Here is a 14502-nt window from a genome sequence, read left to right as displayed (position 1 = left end):
TTGGCCCGAGTAATAATAGTGACCACAATAATAGTCCAAGGGATGCTGCCCAGCCAGAGGCCAATAGAAACCCTCCTATTGGATCAGGAATAGGTAATCTGGCATCATGAGGCACAGGTTTTTCTGCAGAAGGTATATTTGAATACAGAATTTTATCTTTCTGTTTACTGAAGAAACCTTTGATATTTGTCACGCAGAAATAACAGTCAGTAGGGTGGTCTCTTTGTTTTCACCATACCTTCGAAATGGTGAATGGCGATCTACTCTTGCCTCTTATCCACTATGTGAGATGAGTGTTACATGACACACAGATGATGTGCAGTGCCATTTCTTATCTTGATCACCAAGCTTTATTCCAAAATACTTGTGATAGACACACTTTACAGAGGATGTTTTTTCCTCCGGTGTGTCTTTGTTGTGAACTGTCCGCAGACATTGTGGAAATTCTCTGGGTTGTTCAGACATCTGCGTCGCTCAGCCATATTGTTATTAAATCTTGAAAAATAGTTCCAGTCTAATCAATGAGCTGTAAAACACAGTTCATTAATTACAACTTATTGGTGGATGATCCGTAGTGTTTCCGCCACGTGGAAACATACCCTTTATCAGTAATGACGAAAATTTTAGAGACTCAGTGCCCAAACTGCAACCCAAAACCAACTTATCACGACGTATCATATTCACCACCGTCATTATACAAACGACATGGTCGTTTCAAAAAAGACTGGGAGAAACGCCCTGTGTTTTATTTTATAGCTGGAGCCCTGGAGTACCATTGGTGCGGATTTTGACTGGAAATCAGTTGCGTACCTGCAGCTGATTTTATACTATGCGGCGCTATGCGGGGAGCTCTGACAGCAGGAAAGATTCGGAGTAGGTGAGGGGGAGCACCGCATAGTATGAAATCAGCTGTGGATACGTAACTGATTTTTTGTCAAAATCCATAGCAATAGTGCAGATTTTGACTGTATTTTTGATGCAGAAAATTGCCACAGAAATTTTCGCCGTGGACTTTCTGCAGCGTTTCCACCATGTATAAACATACCCTGAGTCAGCTTGAGGTATGCTACCATGTGCAAAGTGGCCTCTGTAACAACAGTGTCCCCCACTGTGGCCTCTGTAACAACAGTGTCCCCCACTGTGGCCTCTGTAACAACAGTGTCCCCCACTGTGGCCTCTGTAACAACAGTGTCCCCCACTGTGGCCTCTGTAACAACAGTGACCCCCACTGTGGCCTCTGTAACAACAATGACCCCCACTGTGGCCTCTGTAACAACAGTGACCCCCACTGTGGCCTCTGTAACAAGAGTGACCCCCACTGTGGCCTCTGTAACAACAGTGACCCCCACAGTGGCCCCAGTAGCAAAAGTGACCCCCACAGTGGCCCCAGTAGCAAAAGTGACCCTCACAGTGGCCCCAGTAGCAACAGTGACCCCCACAGTGGCCCCAGTAGTAAAAGTGACCCCCACAGTGACCCCAGTAGCAACAGTGACCCCAACAGTGGCCTTAGTAGTAACAGTTTGGCATGTTCTGGGCGAAGGCCAAGAAAGATAGGGAGCGATACTATAATGCTTTGGCTGATGAAGCTGAGGAGAGTCCGAAGTCAAACAATGTTTAGAAAAAAAGATTTTCATCCCACCTTAGACGGCTTCTAGCCCCTGGTTCCATGCAGCAGTTGCATCTCCAAGTGCTTGTACTGCCTTGCGGTCACTTTGGCTTTCTTTCACAAGTAAATTCCATAGAAGGGGAGGCACTGGTGTGAGAAACCTACTGCTTTATTGTTTAAAATCTGTGCATATTCACAACTAAAGAAGGCCCAGTTTCAACTCTAACAAGAGCCTTGTTCACCTCTTCATGCACTCTGTTCACAAACCTTTAAAAAGCCTTAGCCTTAATTAACTGATTAAAACCAAACTGTGAATTTTAACCCTTAATATGCCTAGTAGCCAGACTAAATCTTTCTGTCAGTCTCTCCCTATAAGAAAGCAGTCAATGCTATCATTTACCTCACTACAATATACACATATGGTTCTATAAATATTTGTAGGATACCTGGTTAATATTTTATAATAGAAAAAGAATCACTGCATGTTGTTTATTACATGGAAACAGATCATATTTTAAAATGTGCAAAAGCACTTTAGCGATCCATTATTTTTTTTATCAGATGTGATTCCATAAACATTTTTAGGGTGCATTCCCACGAACGTATATCGGCTCGGTTTTCACGCCGAGCCGATATACGTCGTCCTCATCTGCAGGGGGGGAGGGAGGATGGAAGAGCCAGGAGCAGGAACTGAGCTCCTGCCCCCTCTCTGCCTCCTATCTGCCCCACTGTAGCCCCAGTAGTAATAACACCCTCAGTAGCAATATTAACCCCACAGTAGTGGCAGTAGTAATATTAACTCCCTTAGTAGCCCAAGTAATAATAATAACCCCACAGTAGTCCCAGTAATAATAGTAACCCCCTCAGCAGCCTCAGTAATAATGTTAACTTTTTCAGTAGCCCCAGTAATAATATTAACCCCCACAGTAGTAATATTATTTCCCACAGTAGCCCCGGTAGTAGTATTAACCCCTCAGCAGCCCCAATAATAATATTAACCACCTCAGTAGTAATAGTAACCCCCTCAGCAGCCCCAGTAATAATAGTAACCCTTTCAGTAACCCCAGTAATAATATTAACACTTTCAGTAGCCCATGTAAAAATATATACACTCAGTAGTAATACTATTCCCCCCAAAAGCCACAGTAATAATAGTAACCCCCTCAGCAGCCCCAGTAATATTAACCCCCACAGTAGTAATATTAACCACTTCAGTAGCCCAAGTAATAATAACCCTGCAGTAGCCCCAGTAATAATAGTAAACCCCTCAGCAGCCCCAATAATAATATGAACCCTTTCAATAGCCACAGCAGTAGTATTAACCCCTTTAATAGCCCCAGTAGTAATAGTCCCCCCAACCCATATACTTACCTCCCCTTTGTAGTCAGTGCCACTCCTCCTCTTCTTGGCGCTGTTCCCGGGTGCACACCGACAGCAGTGTGTGCACCCAGAAGATTTTCTCCCTTGTCCACTCCAGAACTTAGGAGGAGAGGACTCAGGGGAGGAGGATCCTGGGTGAGCACGGACGTCACAGTGTGCGCCTGGATCAACGCTACATTATTATAGCTGGGGAGCTGCGGCACCCCAGCCAGTGATCACTATCATGGTGAGCGGCCGACCGCAGAGCGTGCCAGCAGGCAGGGCTTTGTGTGCCGCCTCTGGCACGCGTGCCATAGGTTCGCCTCCACTGCCCTATATGTTCCATAAACATACCCTTATAGTGTTCAGTCAGCATGCAGCGTGTAACAACAATTGCAAAATAGTTGCACAATCACTTTTGTTCTTTTTATTAAGTCTGGTTTATGGCAAGCCTATTAAATTAATGGTATAGGCATATTTCCAAAAAATAAAGTACAACGGCAATTGGATTACATTATTCCCCATAACTGGAAAACGTTACGTGGCAGAAAAAAACGGATATTATATTTGAATTCAGCGCACTAAAATTACTATAAGACACCCATCTGCTTATCTGTGAAAAGAATTGTGTTGCAGAGTTAACGTTCAGATTGCTGTGATCAAGCAAGAATCTGATCAATAATTGCTTAGTGTAAAAGGGTCCTTACTAGAGATGAGCAAGCACCAAAATGCTCAGGTGCTCGTTACTCGGGACGAAATTATCGCGATGCTCGAGGGTTCGTTTCGAGTAACGAACCCCATTGAAGTCAATGGGCGACCCGAGCATTTTTGTATTTCGCCGATGCTCGCTAAGGTTTCCATGTGTGAAAATCTGGGCAATTGAAGAAAGTGATGGGAACGACACAGCAACGGATAGGGCAGGCGAGGGGCTACGTGTTGGGCTGCATCTCAAGTTCACAGGTCCCACTATTAAGCCACAATACCGGCAAGAGTGGCCCCCCCCCTCCCAACAACTTTTACTTCTGAAAAGCCCTCATTAGCATGGCATACCTTAGCTAAGCACCACACTACCTCCAACAAAGCACAATCACTGCCTGCATGACACTCCGCTGCCACTTCTCCTGGGTTACATGCTGCCCAACCCCCACCCCCCCCGCACGACAGTGTCCACAGCGTACACCAAATTGTCCCTTCCCAGCCTTCAGCTGCCCTCATGCCACGCCACCCTCATGTCTATTTATAAGTGCGTCTGCCACAGGAAAAGCAGGCACACACTGCAGAGGGTTGGCATGGCTAGGCAGCGACCCCCCCCCCCCCCATAAAAGGGGCGGGCCGATAGTCCACAATGCTGTACAGAAGCAATGAGAAATCCAATCCTGTGCCACCTCCATCTGGAGCTGCACACGTGGGCATAGCAATGGGGAACCTATGTGCCACACACTATTCATTCTGTCAAGGTGTCTGCATGCCCCAGTCAGACGGCGTTTTTTTATAAATAGTCACAGGCAGGTACAACTCCGCAATGGGAATTCCGTGTGCACCCACAGCATGGGTGGCTCCCTGGAACCCACCCGCTGTACATAAATGTATCCCATTGCAGTGCCCATCACAGCTGAGGTAACGTCCGATTAAATGCAGGTGGGCTTCGGCCCACACTGCATGCCCCAGTCAGACTGGGGTCCTTTACAAGTGGACAGATGTAGTAACAACTCCCTGTGGACCCACAGCATGGGTGGGTGCCAGGAAGCCACCGGCAGTACATAAAAATATCCCATTGCATTGCCCAACACAGCTGAGGTAGTAATGTCGTGCTTAATACAGGTGGGCTTCGGCCCACTCTGCATGCCCCAGTCAGACTGGGGTTCTTTACAAGTGGACAGATGTAGTAACAACTCCCTGTGGACCCACAGCATGGGTGGGTGCCAGGAAGCCACCGGCGGTACATAAAAATATCCCATTGCATTGCCCAACACAGCTGAGGTAGTAATGTCGTGCTTAATGCAGGTGGGCTTCGGCCCACACTGCATGCCCCAGTCAGACTGGGGTTCTTTACAAGTGGACAGATGTAGTAACAACTCCCTGTGGACCCACAGCATGGGTGGGTGCCAGGAAGCCACCGGCGGTACATAAAAATATCCCATTGCATTGCCCAACACAGCTGAGGTAGTAATGTCGTGCTTAATACAGGTGGGCTTCGGCCCACACTGCATGCCCCAGTCAGACTGGGGTTCTTTACAAGTAGACAGATGTAGGTTAAACTCCGTGCGCACCTACAACATGGGTGGCTCCCTGGAACCCACCGGTAGTACATAAAAATATCCCATTGCATTGCCCATCACAGCTGAGGTAATGTCGCGGTTAATGCAGGTGGGCTTTGGCCCACACTGCATGCCCCAGTCAGACTGGGGTTCTTTACAAGTGGACAGATGTAGTAACAACTCCCTGTGGACCCACAGCATGGGTGGGTGCCAGGAAGCCACCGGCGGTACATAAAAATATCCCATTGCATTGCCCAACACAGCTGAGGTAGTAATGTCGTGCTTAATGCAGGTGGGCTTCGGCCCACACTGCATGCCCCAGTCAGACTGGTAATATGTACCTTAACAGTAACCTCGTTGGTGGTAATGTGGTGGTGACTGCGGACCTGGTAGCGCGGTTTTATGTAGTTGGTTTTCGGAATGTGGCCAGGATTAAGTGGGCCGTGGCGGGGGGATGGTGGTGGTGCTCTCTTGTTGTGTCGTTAAAGGTGAAATTCTTGGACTGCCACCAGACGGACCAATGCAAAGGTATTTGCCAAGAATGTTTTCATTGTTGGAGGAGGAGGGGGATGTTTTGGAGGCACTATGTGTCCTCTACACGTGTCCGTGGTTATATGCACCTTAACAGTAACAGCGTTGGTGGGAAATGGCCTCGCCGCCATCATGTCTTTGTGAAGCCTCTGTTTCCACACCCCAGTGACATACCATTAGCAGCGGTATAGGCAGAGCCCAGAATTATTAACATTTCAGCGGTAGCATTAGGGACAGGCCCCACTAACATATCACTAGCAGCAGTATAGGGGGAGCGCAGTCTTAGTTCCATTTCAGTAATAGTAGCACTCAAGACAGGCCCCAGTAACATTCCCATTGCAGCAGTTTAGGGAGATAACAGTCTCTTTCACATTTCAGTAGCTGCAGTATAGACACGGCCCCAGTTACATTTATGTAGCTAAAGTGTAGGCCAACCCCACACACCTTTCTGTACCATGAGTGCAGGCGAAGAACATAGAAATTACTATGATTACACTGTAGGTGAGGGCCCAAAAAAATTGGTGTACCAACAGTACTAATGTACCTCAGAAAAAATTGGCCATGCCCAACCAAGATGGCAGGTGAAACCCATTAATCGCTTTGGTTAATGTGGCTTAAGTGGTAACTAGGCCTGGAGGCAGCCCAGTTTAACGAAAAATTGGTTCAAGTTAAAGTTTCAACGCTTTTAAGAGCATTGAAACGTATAAAAATTGTTTAGAAAAATTATATGAGTGAGCCTTGTGGCCCTAAGAAAAATTGCCCGTTCGGCGTGATTACGTGAGGTTTCAGGAGGAGGAGGAGGAATATTATACACAGATTGATGAAGCAGAAATGTCCCCGTTTTGGATGGTGAGAGAGAACGATGCTTCCATCCGCGGGTGCAGCCTACGTATTGCTTAGGTATCGCTGCTGTCCGCTGGTGGAGAAGAGAAGTCTGGGGAAAGGCAGGCTTTGTTCATCTTGATGAGTGTAAGCCTGTCGGCACTGTCGGTTGACAGGCGGGTACGCTTATCTGTGATGATTCCCCCAGCCGCACTAAACAGCCTCTCTGACAAGACGCTAGCCGCAGGACAAGCAAGCACCTCCAGGGCATACAGCGCGAGTTCAGGCCACGTGTCCAGCTTCGACACCCAGTAGTTGTAGGTGGCAGAGGCGTCACGGAGGACGGTCGTGCGATCGGCTACGTACTCCCTCACCATCCTTTTACAGTGCTCCCGCCGACTCAGCCTTGACTGGGGAGCGGTGACACAGTCTTGCTGGGGAGCCATAAAGCTGTCCAGGGCCTTAAAGACTGTTGCACTGCCTGTGCTGTACATGCTGCTCGATCTCCGCACCTCCCCTGCTACCTGGCCCTCGGAACTGCGCCTTCTGCCACTAGCGCTGTCGGATGGGAATTTTACCATCAGCTTGTCCGCCAGGGTCCTGTGGTATAGCAACACTCTCGAACCCCTTTCCTCTTTGGGAATGAGAGTGGAAAGGTTCTCCTTATACCGTGGGTCGAGCAGTGTGTACACCCAGTAATCCGTAGTGGCCAGAATGCGTGTAACGCGAGGGTCACGAGAAAGGCATCCTAACATGAAGTCAGCCATGTGTGCCAGGGTACCTGTATGCAACACATGGCTGTCTTCACTAGGAAGATCACTTTCAGGATCCTCCTCCTCCTCCTCAGGCCATACACGCTGAAAGGATGACAGGCAAGCAGCATGGGTACCGTCAGCAGTGGGCCAAGCTGTCTCTTCCCCCTCCTCCTCATCCTCCTCATGCTCCTCCTCCTCCTCCTGAACGTGCTGAGATATAGGCAGGAGGGTGCTCTGACTATCCAGCGACATACTGTCTTCCCCCGCCTCCGTTTCCGAGCACAAAGCATCTGCCTTTATGCTTTGCAGGGAACTTCTCAAGATGCATAGCAGAGGAATGGTGACGCTAATGATTGCAGCATCGCCGCTCACCACCTGGGTAGACTCCTCAAAGTTTCGAAGGACCTGGCAGATGTCTGCCAACCAGGCCCACTCTTCTGAAAAGAATTGAGGAGGCTGACTCCCACTGCGCCGCCCATGTTGGAGTTGGTATTCCACTATAGCTCTACGCTGCTCATAGAGCCTGGCCAACATGTGGAGCGTAGAGTTCCACCGTGTGGGCACGTCGCACAGCAGTCGGTGCACTGGCAGATTAAACCGATGTTGCAGGGTCCGCAGGGTGGCAGCGTCCGTGTAGGACTTGCGGAAATGTGCGCAGAGCCGGCGCATTTTTACGAGCAGGTCTGACAAGCGTGGGTAGCTTTTCAGAAAGCGCTGAACCACCAAATTAAAGACGTGGGCCAGGCATGGCACGTGCGTGAGGCTGCCGAGCTGCAGAGCCGCCACCAGGTTACGGCCGTTGTCACACACGACCATGCCCGGTTGGAGGCTCAGCGGCGCAAGCCAGCGGTCGGTCTGCTCTGTCAGACCCTGCAGCAGTTCGTGGGCCGTGTGCCTCTTATCTCCTAAGCTGAGGAGTTTCAGCACGGCCTGCTGACGCTTGCCCACCGCTGTGCTGCCACGCCGCGCGACACCGACTGCTGGCGACGTGCTGCTGCTGCTGCTGCTGACACATCTTGATTGCGAGACAGAGGTTGCGTTGGAGGAGGAGGAGGAGGAGGGTGCTTTAGTGGAGGAAGCATACACCGCCGCAGATACCACCACTGAGCTGGGGCCCGCAATTCTGGGGGTGGGTAGGACGTGAGCGGTCCCAGGCTCTGACTCTGTCCCAGCCTCCACTAAATTCACCCAATGTGTCGTCAGGGAGATGTAGTGGCCCTGCCCGCCTGTGCTTGTCCACGTGTCCGTTGTTAAGTGGACCTTGGCAGTAACCGCGTTGGTGAGGGCGCGTACAATGTTGCGGGAGACGTGGTCGTGCAGGGCTGGGACGGCACATCGGGAAAAGTAGTGGCGACTGGGAACTGAGTAGCGCGGGGCTGCCACCGCCATCATACTTTTGAAGGACTCCGTTTCCACAATCCTATACGGCAGCATCTCAAGGCTGATAAATTTGGCTATGTGGACGGTTAACGCTTGAGCGTGCGGGTGCGGGTGCGTGGCGGCGTACTTGCACTTGCGCTCAAACACTTGCGCTAGCGACGGCTGGACGGTGCGGTGCGAGACATTGGTGGATTGGGACGAGGACAACGGAGGTGAGGGTGTGGGTGCAGGCCAGGAGACGGTAGTGCCTGTGTCCTCAGAGCGGGGTTGGATCTCAGTGGCAGGTTGGGGCACAGGGGGAGAGGCAGCGGTGCAAACCGGAGGCGGTGAACGGCCTTCGTCCCACCTTGTGGGGTGCTTGGCCATCATATGTCTGCGCATGCTGGTGGTGGTGGCTCCCCGGCTGATCTTGGCGCGACAAAGGTTGCACACCACTGTTCGTCGGTCGTCAGGCGTCTCTGTGAAAAACTGCCAGACCTTAGAGCACCTTGGCCTCTGCAGGGTGGCATGGCGCGAGGGTGCGCTTTGGGAAACAGTTGGTGGATTATTCGGTCTGGCCCTGCCTCTACCCCTGGTCACCGCACTGCCTCTTGCAACCTGCCCTGCTGCTGCCCTTGCCTCCCCCTCTGAAGACCTGTCCTGAGTAGGCGTTGCAAACCAGGTGGGGTCAGTCACCTCATCGTCCTGCTGCTCTTCCTCAGAATCCTCTGTGCGCTCCTCCCTCGGACTTACTGCCCTTACTACTACCTCACCGATAGACAACTGTGTCTCATCGTCATCGTCCTCCTCACCCACTGAAAGGTCTTGAGACAGTTGCCGGAAGTCCCCAGCCTCATCCCCCGGACCCAGGGAACTTTCCAATGGTTGGGCATCAGTGACGATAAACTCCTCTGGTGGGAGAGGAACCACTGCTGCCCAATCTGAGCAGGGGCCCGAGAACAGTTCCTGGGAGTCTTCCCGCTCCTGAGCATGTGTCATTGTAGTGGAGTGAGAAGGCTGGGAGGAAGGAGGAGCAGCAGACAGAGGATTCGGATTTGCAGCAGTGGACGGCGCAGAACTGTGGGTGGACGATAGGTTGCTCGAAGCACTTTCTGCCATCCACGACAGGACCTGCTCACACTGCTCATTTTCTAATAAAGGTCTCCCGCGTGGACCCATTAATTGTGCGATGAATGTGGGGACGCCAGAAACGTGCCTCTCTCCTAATCGCGCAGCAGTCGGCTGCGATACACCTGGATCAGCAGTTCGGCCTGTGCCCACACCCTCACTTGGCCCTCCGCGTCCTCGGCCGCGTCCACGTCCTCTAGGCTTACCCCTACCCCTCAGCATGCTGTATTACCAGTGATTTGATTTCCCAGCCAGGAAATAAATTGGCGCAAGCCTGCTGTTAAACTTAGCTGGCTGCGTATGATTTTTGTTTAAGTTCTCCACCCAGCACACACGTACCCAGAACGCTGAGGACTGTCAGAGGCAGGCCAAATAGAATTTTTTCCCTTTTTTTTTAAGGAAAGGCCCACTGCGTATATTCAATCAATAATAAGTGTGTTGTGGCCCTGTAGTGTGTCACAGAACTGCAGTGTTGCACAGTTATTAACTACAGCAGAGCGGTAATTTCCCAGGCAGGAAATAAATTGGCGCAAGCCTGCTGTTAAACTTAGCTGGCTGCGTATGATTTTTGTTTAAGTTCTCCACCCAGCACACACGTACCCAGAACGCTGAGGACTGTCAGAGGCAGGCCAAATAGAATTTTTTCCCTTTTTTTTAAAGGAAAGGCCCACTGCGTATATTCAATCAATAATAAATGTGTTGTGGCCCTGCAGTGTGTCACAGAACTGCAGTGTTGCACAGTTATTAACTACAGCAGAGCCGTGATTTCCCAGGCAGGAAATAAATTGGCGCAAGCCTGCTGTTAAACTTAGCTGGCTGCGTATGATTTTTTTTACGTTCTCCACCCAGCACACACATACCCAGAATGCTGAGGACTGTCAGAGGCAGGCCAAATAGAATAGTAGTTGCCCTTTTTTTTTTAAAGGAAAGGCCCACTGCGTATATTCAATCAATAATAAATGTGTTGTGGCCCTGCAGTGTGTCATAGAACTGCAGTGTTGCACAGTTATTAACTACAGCAGAGCGCTGATTTCCCAGGCAGGAAATAAATTGGCGCAAGCCTGCTGTTAAACTTAGCTGGCTGCGTATGATTTTTTTTACGTTCTCCACCCAGCACACACGTATCCAGAACGCTGAGGACTGTCAGAGGCAGGCCAAATAGAATAGTAGTTGCCCTTTTTTTTTAAAGGAAAGGCCCACTGCGTATATTCAATCAATAATAAATGTGTTGTGGCCCTGCAGTGTGTCACAGAACTGCAGTGTTGCACAGTTATTAACTACAGCAGAGCGGCGATTTCCCAGGCAGGAAATAAATTGGCGCAAGCCTGCAGGCCAAATAGAATTTTTGCCCTTTTTTTTTAAAGGAAAGGCCCACTGCGTATATTCAATCAATAATAAATGTGTTGTGGCCCTGCAGTGTGTCACAGAACTGCAGTGTTGCACAGTTATTAACTACAGCAGAGCCGTGATTTCCCAGGCAGGAAATAAATTGGCGCAAGCCTGCTGTTAAACTTAGCTGGCTGCGTATGATTTTTTTTACGTTCTCCACCCAGCACACGCGTACCCAGAACGCTGAGGACTGTCAGAGGCAGGCCAAATAGAATAGTAGTTGCCCTTTTTTTTTAAAGGAAAGGCCCACTGCGTATATTCAATCAATAATAAATGTGTTGTGGCCCTGCAGTGTGTCACAGAACTGCAGTGTTGCAGAGTTATTAACTACAGCAGAGCGCTGATTTCCCAGGCAGGAAATAAATTGGCGCAAGCCTGCAGGCCAAATAGAATTTTTGCCCTTTTTTTTTTAAAGGAAAGGCCCACTGCGTATATTCAATCAATAAAATATGTCTTCTGGCCCTGCCTACACAATTCTGTCCCTGGAGTATTACTGCAGGGCGCAATGCTCTGCACGGCCGATTTGGAAAAGAAAAAAAAAGTGCAACACTGCTAACAGCAGCCTCCACAGTACTGCACACGGTTAGATGTGGCCCTAAGAAGGACCGTTGGGGTTCTTGAAGCCTACACTAACTCCTAACGCTCTCCCTATAGCAGCTCCGGCACCAACAGCACTGTCCCTCAGCTATCTCACAAGGCATCTGTGGCGAGCCGCGGGAGGGGCCGACTTTTATACTCGGGTGACATCTGATCTCCCCAGCCACTCACAGCAGGGGGGTGGTATAGGGCTGGAACATCACAGGGGGAAGTTGTAATGCCTTCCCTGTCTTTCAATTGGCCAGAAAAGCGCGCTAACGTCTCAGAGATGAAAGTGAAAGTAACTCGAACATCGCGTGGTACTCGTTACGAGTAACGAGCATCCCGAACACGCTAATATTCGCCCGAGCATCAAGCTCGGACGAGTACGTTCGCTCATCTCTAGTCCTTACTGTGGAGATAAAAGATTTCAGTATGTGTCTAGGTATGTCATCTTGGCATGAAGAAATATATGGAAAAATCAGCATAAACACATCTATTCGAAGGTTCACCTACTGTAACCCCTTCACAACAATCACCACATTTTGCAGTTTTGGTCAAATACAATGTCTTTCAACACAGACTGGGTAGTTAGAAGAAGCCGGTCGCACAATGCCTCTACAGTCTACTCTCTGTTTGCAAGTAACCATTGCAGGACATGAGTTGTCTCTATACCTACAAGTGGTAGAGAAACTTTAAACACACCATCATGTCTTGACAGTCAGTCTTCAGTCAGCTCATAGGCTCAGGATTTACATTATGAAGTACACTATGATGCATTGTATCCTCCTGAATTCTTCTCACTTGCTGTCTATTGCTTGACCCGGGTAGGTAAGAGTCACTAGCCGCTATAACCACACTATCTTCCCTACCCAAACTTCATAAAAACCAAAAAACAATTATTTAACATACTAGCAAATATATCCCAAACATGATTATTTTTGGCATGAAAAATACGAGGAGAGGTCCTTGGAGCCACAAAATCTGGTGCTTAAGATTACTTTTTAAAACCGAACCATGCCCCCAACCCTACTAACTGGCTAGGGGGCACCACTAGCCAACTTAGGTGGCTAATATTACCAAAGAATATCAGCCTGACGGGATTCCCCCTATAAACCATGTCCCTCAGGACCAGACACCACCAAAATGGCATAAAGGAGGGAGTACTAAAGGTGAGACTACCAGACCCCTCCCACCACCACCCCAACTAATATAAAACTGACTCCAAGGACCATCCATCTTCCACCTCTGCTATGACATAAAATTCTCACCCCCAACCTTTCTCATCCTAGAACTCATCATCCTTCCCCAAACAGCACATAATGTCAAACATAACGTAAGGGAGGGTGGGCAGAACTGCTCTCTGCTACTCCTTCCTAAATTGCCACTCCCCTGTATTCTAACCCCCCCTCTCCTCTAACCACCACCAGTTATTACCCCGTCATGCTACTCTGTTCCCTACCCATTCAGTCATGCGGGGCCTCGACTAATGGCTCCTGAGGACCCCATGCTCCGGCCCCCCACTGGAGATATGGATATCCTGATGGAGAGACATGCTACACATTTTCTGGGACATGGTTTTAAAGGTCTCCCAGCACATGCCTGGTGGACGTCCCCAAGAACCCATCACTTTATCGGCTTTTCCTCACTGTTTTTGTGCCTTAAATGCAGGCAATCAAGGAATGACTAAACCCATCTCTGTTGGTTTGTGGTATGCTACGCTCCATGAACTTATGTGTATAGAGGATTAGAAAGCCTACCTATACTGCATCTTTGTAATACTTAATTTAACTTGTTTTTACAAGATGGCGATCTACACCCCAGAATACTGAACCACGTACTTCAAGGATAAACTTAAAGGGGTATTTCTGTTATGTAAAGTTGCTGATAAATGAATACTAATCAAATATTATTGAAGTTTGCAATGTGGTTCTGCTTTGGATTGTGTCTGTCGTTCTATAAACCATTACCTTCTCCTGGGACTTCAGAAGTGTTTATTCACAGGTTGCTCTGGATATAACCTGTAGGCGTTCCTGCACTACAGGTCTGGCGTGCTCAGGAGGAACGAACAGGCACACCTCTTATTCTCTTCAGCTCTCGGGATCACATTGCTGATCATTAGCAGGGATGCACACAGCGAGAAAGTACAAGTAGGAAGTTGTGATAAATGTACTTTCAAGCAGCATGTCAGAAGGGATGAGGTGGCTTTCTTGAAAAATAGCAATAGGAGGAACATCAGAAATAGAGTACAGGATAAGCAAGTAATGGCTGCTTGATTTATACCCATAACCACCTGTACATAAACATGAAGCAAACACCTTTCGCATCTGGAATTTTTGAAAATTCACTTCACAATCGGAATACCCCTTTAGTACTTATACATAGTTATTTGGTCCCCTCTTAACCTTCTTTTTTCTAGAGTAAATAGACCCAATTTGGATAGCCTCTCTGGGTATTCCAGTCCCGTCATTCCATGTATTAGTTTAGTTGCCCTTCTTTGAACCCCCTCCAGTACCGCAACATCCCTCCTGAGCATCGGTGTCCAGAATTGTACGCAGTATTCCATGTGAGGCCTGACAAGTGCCTTATATAATGGAAGGATGATGTTCTCGTCCTTCGCCCCTATACCTCTTTTAATGCACCCCAAGACTTTATTTGCCTTTGCAGCAGCTGACTGGCATTGGTTACTCCAGTTTAGTATATTATCCACTAATACCCC

At 49.0% G+C, this 14502-nt stretch overlaps 1 protein-coding gene across 1 annotated transcript in view; it reads right to left on the bottom strand.

Annotated features, from left to right (window-relative positions):
• The window catches only part of LOC136582086 (phospholipase A and acyltransferase 3-like), a 30386-nt gene extending 16591 nt beyond the window's left edge, over positions 1-13795 (bottom strand). The window contains exon 1 of the mRNA XM_066582864.1: positions 13754-13795. The gene's annotated coding sequence lies outside the window, so the exon portion shown is untranslated. The remainder of the gene's footprint in view (positions 1-13753) is intronic.
• Positions 13796-14502: the final 707 nt, after the last annotated feature.

This window comes from Eleutherodactylus coqui, chromosome 11 (genome assembly GCF_035609145.1).
Source record: "Eleutherodactylus coqui strain aEleCoq1 chromosome 11, aEleCoq1.hap1, whole genome shotgun sequence".
Taxonomy (NCBI): domain Eukaryota; kingdom Metazoa; phylum Chordata; class Amphibia; order Anura; family Eleutherodactylidae; genus Eleutherodactylus; species Eleutherodactylus coqui.
This window is presented reverse-complemented; position numbering and strand designations above follow the sequence as displayed.